The sequence below is a fragment of the Mytilus trossulus genome, chromosome 2, assembly GCF_036588685.1.
Source record: "Mytilus trossulus isolate FHL-02 chromosome 2, PNRI_Mtr1.1.1.hap1, whole genome shotgun sequence".
NCBI lineage: Eukaryota > Metazoa > Mollusca > Bivalvia > Mytilida > Mytilidae > Mytilus > Mytilus trossulus.
In genome coordinates, this window is record NC_086374.1 from 36,994,886 (window position 1) to 37,007,580 (window position 12,695).

Consider the following 12,695-nt stretch of genomic DNA (forward strand, 5'->3'; position numbering starts at 1 on the left):
TGCGTGATACATCCATAGTGAAGGATATCCATCTGCTATAGTTTAATTGATTCAACTTGAGGCAAAAATAAAATAAATGGCAATTTGACCACAAAAAATCAACCTGTTGCTATGGAAACGGCTGTTCCTAGCAACAAGGTGTTTAATGGCCTTAAATACCCAAAATGTGTATATTTTTTCTAATTGGAAAAAGTGCAATACTGATGAACTGTAAAACAAGTATATACCAGATCCTTCAATCTATAATGTTCAACTTAAATAGGAAACATTTGAAAAGATGGATGCAAGAAGGGAAACTTGGTTACCATGACAACCAAATTAACAAATATTTTCAAGTTGGAAAATTGTCAAAAAATCGAAATTTTCAAACTCTATTATCTCCCTAGACCCTGATGATAGAATTGATTTTTTTGATCATTCTACTAGTATTTCAGTTGACTCTTGTCTAAAACATATCAAAAATAAAAATATGTAGCCTAGTACAGAATTTTCATAAAAATGTTGATCATGTCGTCACGTTTTTTACAATATTTATGCACTTTTTTCTCAAAAATTATATAAATACGCTTTCTGTAGATAACCTTATTTCCTTTTTACTGCTAGTTTAATGTGAATAATGTTTTTAAACCATTTTAAAAGATAGTCTGTTGAATTCTGAAGTTAAAGCATATATAATTTTTGTGAATATGGACTTTTGAAGGTAAATACGATCCGGTTTTTTCAGAAGTTGATTTTCAGGTTCATGAAGACACTTATGGGGGGGGGGGGCTTCCCTGAAATAACTTAAATTCATCAGTACTTGGATGTGTCAGAAGCATCATTGTTTTTAATACAAAATGGAAAGATAACCAATTGTCATACAAGTGGCAGGTTAGCTTATGCTTGCTATATAGCTAGGTTTGACCCAACATTCTCTTTGAATGATATCTGTATCATGTAAAAAGAGAAGGGGCAGATCCTAAATCCCCCGCCCCAAAAAAAAGGGGGTCTAATTCAGAAAGCGGAATATATGTTGCATACCGGTAAGCTGTAACTATATTATAGCATAGTCAATTTATGACTTTCTTTGAGATATTATTGTGTCTGGGAGACGTAATTGATGCCCCCACAGATGCAAAAGTGTTAATCTAAAAATAAATTTAACATTTAACCCCTTATACCCTAAAAATGACAAAAGTTAAACTCCCGCTGGCATCTCCCAAAAGAATAAAAATCAAACCCTGACGACATTCACATCTTCAATATATGTACAAACAGAAAGCAAAGTGAAAACTTTCTAGATTTCAAACTTTAGGAGGAGTTAAGCTGAATAACTATGTACCCATAAAGGGATGAACATGAGTAAAACAATATCCCCCCCCCCCAACGTCCAGTTGCGGGGGCATACACATATTTATTTTCCATGGTATACGCCATCTACCCAACACAGCAGGATTATCTGTTTCTGATTGTTACTTTTTAGAACATCCAGTGGCAAATATTTTATGCGTGTTTCTGACAATTAATTTTAATGAAATATGAATGATAAAAAAACGACATTCAGTCTTTTTTTAAACTGCAATATGTGCAGGCTGACAAGTTGTAAGACTCCACAAGAAGAAAAGTACCTAGACCAAAGTATTTTTCTGACTCCTAGCAAACATTATTTAGTTCTAATATTTGCTGCTACTTTAAAATTTTCAAATATTCTGTCTTGTACCAGCTGGAGATGGATGTAAGTAAGTACCCGACAAATCTCAAAATTATACACCTTCTAATACCTTTGGTCTCTAGAGGTGAGGTGTCTCATACCACAATGACATCTTCTTTTTATTTCATAACATATATTTCAACTCATAACACTTAAGATACTGACCAAATATACAATTCTGTTAAGTAGCGACGAAATTATTATTAGAGTAATCATGGTCATAAGGAAGACTAACAGAAGACGGATTTACAAACGTATGGACCACATTTAGAGCATCTTGCCATGTGTGTGATTTTTGAAAAATGCACAAAACATGAGGTGAATTTTGATGTTTAGACAGAAGTTTATTCATGCTGTTTGGGTCAGATAACAATGTAGCTTAATATTTGACACAGAAATCTAAAAAAACCATTACTAACTTATTGTTTATGATCTGAAACTTCAAAACAATGTCGATACCTATATTTTAGCATTGCACAAGCTTGTGTTTTTCCCTGACTGTTTAAGACGTCTGTACACTAGATTCATTGGATGTTGGATGTGTATTGTAAGTGTACTGACTGATATATTTGTGTTGTTGAGTTGCTGTCTCCCTAGTGTATACTTCAGTTGTTAGGATTATCTCGTTTTCTTTTCTACATACCTTCTTCATGTTCTTGATATCTTGTAAAACTGATGAGTTATCAGTATTAATGTTGTTGGGAATTTAAACATTGTTAAAAGGGAGCCACATTTTTTTGTATTAAACCAAATACATGTACCACTAATCTATTCAAACTATTGCCTTTCTCAATTGGCTTTGTTGTTTCATAATAGATGTGCTTGTGTTGTTTGTTTTCTGTTTCATTGACTTATACATTACAACCCACATCTCCTTTCTTTCATATAGACTTGATTTTTTATTAGTTGTTAGTGGCTTTGAACAAGCTGTTATATAACTGCAAGTACTCTCAGATCTATTCATTGTGTCTTTTTGTGTCTGGATGTATAAGTACCCGACCACGTCTACTTGTATTTATGTCTATCTGATGAGTTAAGCCTTTTTCAACTGATTTTTATAGTTCGTTCTTATGTTGTACTGTTATACCACTGTCCCAGGTTAGGGGAGGGTTGGGAACCCGCTAACATGTTTAACCCCGCCACATTATTTATGTATGTGCCTGTCCCAAGTCAGGAGCCTGTAAATCAGTGGTTGTCGTTTGTCTATGTGTTACATATATATATTTGTTTTTCATTCATTTTTTGTCGAGCCTGCGACTTTTGTCGCAGAAAGCTCGACATAGGGATAGTGATCCGGCGGCTACAGTGGTGGCGGCGGTGATAGCTCACTTCTTAAAAGCTTTATATTTTAGAAGGTGGGAGACCTGGATGCTTCATTCTTTGTATATGGATGCCTCATGTTACGAAGTTTCCGTTAGTCACATGTTTGTGTCATTTTGGTCTTTTGTGGATAGTTGTCTCATTGGCAATCATACCACATCTTCTTTTTTATATTGAAATAACAGCAAATGCAAAATGGTGACAATATCACCTTTGGTCATTTATTTGGGGAGGTAAGAAACAGACAAGTGCATTAGCTATAGCTAACAGCTGGTATTGTAATTGACTTTTCTAAAATCCCATTGCAATATACAAAAGTCATGTACAAAAGATTAATATTCAAAACAAGAGGAAATGAAAATATGTCTTCTCAAAAGATTTATTATTCATTTATAAAGTTAATATTTTGATATATTTCAAAACAATGTGAGCAAAAATCTTTAAACATTTAACATTATATATTTATATATATATATATCATATTCAAATATCAGACAAGTAAACTTTCAGCTTCATATTTTTTTTGTAATATTTGCTTTGTATATATAAGAAAATATTCCTGTTCTGTGTTCTTAAGCTTCGTTCAATCAATCCCTCAATGTTCTGTGTACTGTAAAATGTACATCATTTATATATAGATAAAGACAAGCAAGAACTTTCTCCAACAAATCACTTCTTCCTTTAAAATACTTGGTGAACTTGTTTGAAAATCCTAGATTGTTTAAAATAGAATAAATTTCTTTGTGCATGCACTGAGTTCTTCTAAGCTCACCTGGCCCGAAGGACCAAATGAGCTTATGCCATCACTTGGCGTCCGACGACAACGACGACGACGACGACAGACGACGGACAACGGACGACGACGGACCGTCCGTTGTCCGTCGTCTGTCGTCGTCGTCGTCGTTGTCGTCGTCTGTCGTCGTAAACTATTTAAAAAATCTTCTCCTCTGAAACTACAAGGCCAAATACTTCCAAACTTTAACTGAATGTTCCTTAGGGTATCTAGTTTATAGATTGTATCCGAAGTTTTGATCTATCAACAAACATGGTCGCCATTGCTAAAAATGGAACATAGGGGTCAAATGCAGTTTTTGGCTTATATCTCAAAAACGAAAGCATTTAGAGCAAATCTGACAGGGGTAAAAATGTTCATTAATTCAAGATCTACCAGCCCTGAAATTTTCAGATGAATCAAACAACCAAATGTTGGGTTGCTGCCACTTAATTGGTAATTTTAAGGAAATTTTGCAGTTTTTTGTCATTATCTTTAATATTATTATAGATAAAGATAAACTGTAAACAGCAAAAATGATCAACAAAGTAAGATCTACAAATAAGTCAATTTGACCAAAATTGTCAATTGACCCCTTAAGGAGTTATTGCCCTTTAAAGACTTTTTTTTCACAATTTGTTCATCATGTTGACTTACTTTAAAAAATCTTCTACTTTGAAACTACTGTATCAATTTCAGCCAAAATTAGGCTAAATGAGTTTCAGAGTATCTAGTATAAATTTTTTATTGTATTTCCTTGTATGTCAAGAAACATGGCTCCTATGGCTAAAATAGAACATAGGAGAAAATGATTTTTTTTTTGCTGTTGAAGAAAATAGGACAATTCAAAGAACATTTAAATAAATTGAAAAGCCAAAATAATCATTGATGAGAGATTTAACCAAAAAAATTAAGGTGAACGATTCAGGCTCTTGAGAGCCTCTTGTTTTCAGTTGCCAGAAAATTTTAGATACAAGTGTGTTTTCATACCTAAACATTTGTTAAAAAAACTTTAATATATAAAATGAGATTATTTTTTTTTACCACAACGGTAGCCTGCAAAGTTCGGCTCTACAATAAAGCAGCATTACTTGCTTTGCAATGAACACCCAGAATATCTTTTATGATTTCATGTGGATTTTTTCCAAAATGGAATTGTCTCCCGAATACAAAAACACCACAAATCTCACTACAATATAGCAATATCGGACTTACTAATGAATCAAATAATTTTTCTAAAAGTTTACAAGGATTATCCAATCCAATTGTTTTCTTAATCTTACAAAATGCTTTCCTAGCTTTTTTCCATTAGTAAGGATACCGCTAAATTTAAGTAGACTCTAACACTTTAACATTATACCCAAGTTACACTATTAAATTGGGATAAAAGATGACACCATGATGTAGATGTGGTTGAATATGTTTTGCACTAGACATGATGAATATTTTGTAAAATTATACTCAATTCTTTCGGTATTTTTTTGTAAAAGATGAACCATATATATATAAATATATATAAAGTTTTCTTTCGGCCCTTTCTTTACTTATAACATCATCGGCTGATATGACCCCTTCCTATAGACACCATAGAAAGTGAATCTATTGATCCTTTCTTTACTTATAACATCACCTGCTGATATGACCCCTCGATATAGACACCATAAAAAGTGTCTCTATTGATCCTTTCTTCACTTATAACATCACCTGCTGATATGACCCCTCCCTATAGGAACCATAGAAAGTGTCTCTATTGATCCTTTTTTTACTTATAACATCACCTGCTGATATGACCCCTCGATATAGACACCATAGAAAGTGTCTCTATTGATCCTTTCTTTACGTATAACATCACCTGCTGATATGACCCCTTCCTATAGACACCATAGAAAGTGTATCTATTGATCCTTTCTTTACTTATAACATCACCTGCTGATATGACCCCTCGATATAGACACCATAGAAAGTGTCTCTATTGATCCTTTCTTCACTTATAACATCACCTGCTGATATGACCCCTTCCTATAGACACCATAGAAAGTGAATCTATTGATCCTTTCTTTACTTATGACATCACCTGCTGATATGACCCCTCGATATAGACACCATAAAAAGTGTCTCTATTGATCCTTTCTTCACTTATAACATCACCTGCTGATATGACCCCTCCCTATAGGAACCATAGAAAGTGTCTCTATTGATCCTTTTTTTACTTATAACATCACCTGCTGATATGACCCCTCGATATAGACACCATAGAAAGTGTCTCTATTGATCCTTTCTTTACGTATAACATCACCTGCTGATATGACCCCTTCCTATAGACACCATAGAAAGTGTATCTATTGATCCTTTCTTTACTTATAACATCACCTGCTGATATGACCCTCGATAAAAACACCATAGAAAGTGTCTGTATTGATCCTTTCTTTACTTATAACATCACCTGCTGATACGACCCTCGATAAAAACACCATATAAAGTGTCTCTATTGATCCTTTCTTTACTTATGACATTTCCTGCTGATATGACCCCTCGATATAGATACCATAGAAAGTGTCTCTATTGATCCTTTCTTTACTTATAACATCACCTGCTGATATGACCCCTCCCTATAGACACCATAGAAAGTGTATCTATTGATCCTTTCTTTACTTATAACATCACCTGCTGATATGACCCCTCGATATAGACACCATAGAAAGTGTCTCTATTGATCCTTTCTTTACTTATAACATCACCTGCTGATATGACCCCTCGATATAGACACCATAGAAAGTGTCTCTATTGATCCTTTCTTTACTTATAACATCACCTGCTGATATGACCCCTTCCTATAGACACCATAGAAAGTGTATCTATTGATCCTTTCTTTACTTATAACATCACCTGCTGATATGACCCCTCGATATAGACACCATAGAAAGTGTCTCTATTGATCCTTTCTTCACTTATAACATCACCTGCTGATATGACCCCTCCCTATAGGAACCATAGAAAGTGTCTCTATTGATCCTTCCTTTACTAATAAAATCACCTGCTGATATGACCCCTCCATATAGGTACAATAGAAAGTGTCTCTATTGATCCTTTCTTGACTTATAACATCTCCTGCTGATATGACCCCTTCCTATAGACACCATAGAAAGTGTATCTATTGATCCTTTTTTTACTTATAAAATCACCTGCTGATATGATTCCTCCCTATAGGCACCATAGAAAGTGTCTCTATTGATCCTTTCTTTACTTATGACATCACCTGCTGATATGACCCCTCGATATAGACACCATAGAAAGTGTCTCTATTGATCCTTTCTTCACTTATAACATCACCTGCTGATATGACCCCTCGATATAGACACCATAGAAAGTGTCCCTATTGATCCTTTCTAAACTGATAACATCGCCTGCTGATACGACCCTCGATAAAAACACCATAGAAAGTGTCTCTATTGATCCTTTCTTTACTTATGACATTTCCTGCTGATATGACCCCTCGATATGGACACCATAGAAAGTGTCTCTATTGGTCCTTTCTTTACTTATGACATTACCTGCTGATATGACCCCTCGATATAGACACCATATAAAGTGTCTCTATTGATCCTTTCATTACTTATAACATCACCTGCTGATATGACCCTCGATATAGACACCATAGAAAGTGTCTCTATTGATCATTTCTTTACTTATGACATTACCTGCTGAAATGACCCCTCGATAAAGACACCATAGAAAGTGTCTCTATTGATCCTTTATTTACTTAAAACATCACCTTTTGGTAAGACCCTCGATAAAGACACCATAGAAAGTGTCTCTATTGATCCTTTCTTTACTTATGACATTACCTGGTGATATGACCCCTGGATGGATGGATGCATGAATGGATGGACGGACGGACGGACGGACGAACGAATGGACAGACAGACAGACAGACAGACAGACAGACAGACAGACAGACAGACAGACAGACAGACAGACAGACAGACAGACAGACAGACAAGACAGTTAGACAGACAAGACAGACAAGACAGATAGACAGACAAGACAGATAGAAAGACAAGACAGATAGACAGACAAGACAGATAGACAGACAAGACAGATAGACAGACAAGACAGATAGACAGACAAGACAGATAGACAGACAAGATGGATATATAGACAGACAAGATGGATAGATAGACATATAAGACAGATAGATAGACAGACAAGACAGATTGATAGACAGACAAGACATATAGACATGATAGATAGGCAAGATAGATAGACAAGACAGATAGAGAGACAAAACAGATAGACAGACAAAACAAATAGACAAGATAGATGGATGGACAGACAAGACAGATAAACAAGATATATAGATAGACAGACAAGACAGATAGACAGATAGACAGACAGACAAGACAGACAGATAAGATATATAGATAGACAAGATAGATAGATAGACAGACAAGACAGATAGACAAGATAGATAGATAGACAAGATAGGTAGATAGACAAGATAGATAGATAGACAAGACAGATAGCTAGACAAGATAGATAGATAGATAGACAAGATAGACAAACAATTCAAACGAGAAAACTAACGGCCTTATTTAAGTAAAAAAAAAAGAACTAAAACAAATATGTAACACATAAATAAACGACAACCACTGAATTACAGGCTCCTGACTTGGGACAGGCACATACATAAATAATGTGGCGGGGGTTTAACATGTTAGCGGGATCCCAACCCTCCCCTTACCTGGGACAGTGGTATAAGAGTACAACATAAGAACGAACTATAAAAATCAGTTGAAAAAGGCTTTACTCATCAGATAGACAAAAAATACAAGTGGACGTGGCCGGGTACTTATACATCCCGACAAAAAAAGACACAATGAACAGATCTGAGAGTACTCGCAGTTATCTGACAGCTATTTCAAAGCCACTAACAACTAATAAAAAATCATGCATCTTAGACTAAACACTCAATCCGTACACATCAAACATACAATGGATTTTGTGTAAAGACGTCATAATCAGCCAGAGAAGACCATGACCTTGTGCAATGCCAAGTTACAGGTATCGACAGATTGTAGATCTATGAAAGTGTAAATGTATATAACATACTAGTAATATTTAGTTAGCTTTTAATCTACTGATAACAAAATCAATATTTATACCAATAACAAAAATATTCAATGATCGTATTACAGTGTTGAATAGGTAACCTTTTAGAATAAGTTTATTTAAAGGAGCAACAAGTTTACATGGATCATTTCTAAATTTCCGGGCACGGTTAACAACATTTCCGTAAAAATGAGGATGTGCTATCCCGTTTGAAATAAGTTTTCTACAGGAACAACCAAACTTCAAAACCAAATTTTTGTATCTATGGAAAAATTTAGTAAAGGTTTTAAGTAATTTATGGTAACGATATCCCTGGTTCAATAATGTATTTTACCAGCAATACATAGGTTGCGTTCGTTAAAATTAAAAACGTCACAACAGACACGGGCATAGTGATCAAGTTGTGAAATGTAAACACCGTAAGATAGTGCCAAAGGAACATCACCATCTAAAAATGGAAAATTAACAATAGGGAACGAAAAATCTTTTCTTTTGTCGTAAATTTTAGTGTGTAGTTTCCCGTTTTAAACCGAAATATCTAAATCCAGGAAAGGACAGTTATTACCGAATACATTTGATTTATTTAAAGTAAGTTCCTTGGGGTAAAATTCAGCAGTATATTGAGAAAATTCTTGATTATTTAACGAAAAAATATCATCAAGATAACGGTAAGTGTTGTTGAATTTATCAATTAAATGCAATTTCGACGGGTCTTTACTGAGTTTAGTCATAAACTGTGACTCGTAACAGTACAAAAACAAGTCTGCTATTAAAGGAGCACAATTAGTGCCCATGGGGATACCTACAACCTGTCAATAAATTTAGTTGCCGAAACGTACGTAAATATTATCAAGGACAAAATTAACAGCCTCAATCATCTCATCACACCTCCAGTAAGTATATCTAGCATATTTAACTTTCTCATGCTTTAAATGAGTTGCAGCAAATATATCTACATTTAGCTTTACCAAACGACCATTTAATTAAATAGGAAAACTTTTGTTTAATAAGATAGTGTGGAAGTGTAGTGTAAAGAGTAGAGAAATCAAAGCTATAAACAGAATCAAAAGGACCATCAAAAGCCCGTAATTTATCTAAAACATCCAAAGAATTTTTTAAACTCCAAAAATGGTTTATACCACTATGTTCATATATTTTATTACAATAGTTTATGATAAGCTCTTTAATGGTCGTTAATGAACTAGAGCACTGACAGATTAGTTGTAGAACACTTACTAGAGGCCAAGATGAAACGATATTTAAATGTTTTTTGTGTAGCTTAGGTAGCCAATACATAGTAGGGACCTTCAAATGTTCAGAAGAAGCCTTAAGCTTTGATGCGGTTGTGATATGTTTGTTACTATATGACTCTCTGTGAATCGGATGGACTTGAATGTAGATGAATTTAAAATTACATTCCTAAGAACGTCCGTGTAGTATTTTCGTCATACCACAAGGTTGGCTGCTTTGTCGGCCGGTACAAACACAAACCGCTTTGACAGTATTTGAAGTTTATTTCTTATTCTGGAAATAGGTGTATTATGTACTCTATTATTCAATTCTAAATAATAATACCCCCGCTTTAAAAAGGGGGGGGGGGGTAAACTGTTTTACCTCTGTCTGTCCTTCTGTCAGTCCGTCAGTCAGTCCGTCCGTACCATGAATATTTTTTGTCGCATTTTTCTCAGGAACTACAATACAAGGATTTCTGAAATTTGGTTTCAGGGTTTATCTAAGTCAGCTATACCGTGTGATGCATTTCAGATTGATCACTTGACAACTTCCTGTTTACCGAACACTTGTATGATTTTACACATGATAGCCAAGTTGAAAATTTTCGTCACATTTTTCTCAGGAACTACAATACAAGGATTTCTGAAATTTGGTTTCAAGATTTATATAAGTCAGCTATACCGTATGATGCGTTTTCAGATTGATAACTTGACAACTTCCTGTTTACCGAACACTTGCATATTTTTACACTATTAATATTATCCACTTGCGGCGGGGATATCATCAGTGAGCAGTAGCTCGCAGTTTTACTTGTTTTCAAAATGTGAAATTCTCTTATCTACCACATTCATACATTTATTTAAATAAGAATCAAGAGATTTTTTTTATCAGATTTTTCCCGTTTACATCATTTTTTACAAAATGAGGAAGGAGCATCTGACTTGACGACATTCTTTCCAATCTATTTTAGATGGAGGACGATATTTTGGTCCTTTTTCAAAAAGGTTTTAACCTCTCTGTCCTGGACGATATTGAGGTCCCTTGTAATAACATGGCCATAGAGAACATATCTAAACTTCGACGATTCACAGTTTCAAGTTGAGGGAGCATTACTATCTATATTCACGTCTGATGTAACCGACGTATAATTAAAAATTATAAAACTACTAGGGGACATTTGAGCGCCAACATTATAGCCCATTTAATCGACGGATTAATCCGATCACCTGTATTTTCGATAGCCCATAACAAACAACAACATATATAAAGATACGAAGTAAAGAGAAATGTGCACCACGATCGAGAAAAGAAATAGAAAAAGAGCAGTTCTTAATGCAATGGGTCCGTGTAACACTTATCAATTCAAAGTTTTAAAAAGTTTTGAAATTTTAGATTGTTGGAATTTTGATCAAAGTTTTAAAATATCAAAATTTCAAATTGTGTTAAAGTTTTGAAATTTTGAAATTTTAACCAAATTATTAAAATATCAAAATTCTAAATATCGTTTATAAATTTGATAGTTTAGAAATTTGATCAAACTTTTAAAATACTAAACCTAACGCGCAATTTTGATTATTTCACTTTTTGAAAGTTTGATTTTTTAAATGTTTGCTTAAAATATCAAAATAGAAAAGGGGCAATAAGAGGGATACCTGTAAAAAGCGAAACAAAATAAAAGCGGAACGAAACGAAACAATATGAATTAAAAACATACTGATACTTAAAACTTTATGTATGAAATAAAACAGACATTTGTAAGCGGTGAAAAATTGGATGACAAAATTAATATTTCTTAAAAGAAGATAATCTTTTTAAAAACCAGACGTACGGCTCTGATATTGACCATTTTACCTGCTGGTTTTATGATACTGAATGCATGGTGTCCTAATTAAGGTTGTGCTAGTCCACAGTGTGGGAGGTTTTTAATATAATCTTATTTACGCTGAAATTAAGACGGTACTAAGATCCAATATCAGCAAATTGGAACCAAGATACTGTTACAAGGTATCTACAAAAACTTATCATAGATGGATACCAGAATATAAATTTTGTCGGTTTTTGCGCCAGACGCGCGTTTCGTCTACAAAAGACTTATCATTGACACTCGAACCAAATGAAGTTAAAAAGGCAAATAAAGTCAAATAAAATTGAAAAGGCCAAATAATTTTTTTTTTTAAAATCCAACGTATAGCTCTGGTTTTGTAAAAGTTGAAACCTTTCATATCATATATAAACGTATACCATAACAATTATTTTCACGAGCATTCATATTTATGTAATAGTAACCGCTGTACTACATTAAGCACCCAACTTGCATTTATGTTTATGTTATAGTTGCCGCTGTACTACATTAATCTATCCAGTTGTAGGTGCCGGCATTTTGAAAGTTGAAAATTATGTTCAAAAGTTTCTATCAGCGATAAATGGTAATCTTCTGGGGAACCAATATTTAGATAGTCCCTGTTTTTTCACTTGATACTACCACTAGGGGCTTCGATAATGGTACATTAAAATATTCTGATCCCTAATTTGATGATATAATATTCTGTGCCAGCAGAGGACAAAAGAAAA

General features: G+C 34.1%; 1 protein-coding gene across 1 annotated transcript in view; it reads right to left on the reverse strand.

Annotated features, from left to right (window-relative positions):
* LOC134705749 (uncharacterized) overlaps positions 1-12,695 on the reverse strand; it is a 32,075-nt gene that overhangs the window by 5,805 nt on the left and 13,575 nt on the right. The gene's annotated exons all lie outside the window — the stretch shown is intronic.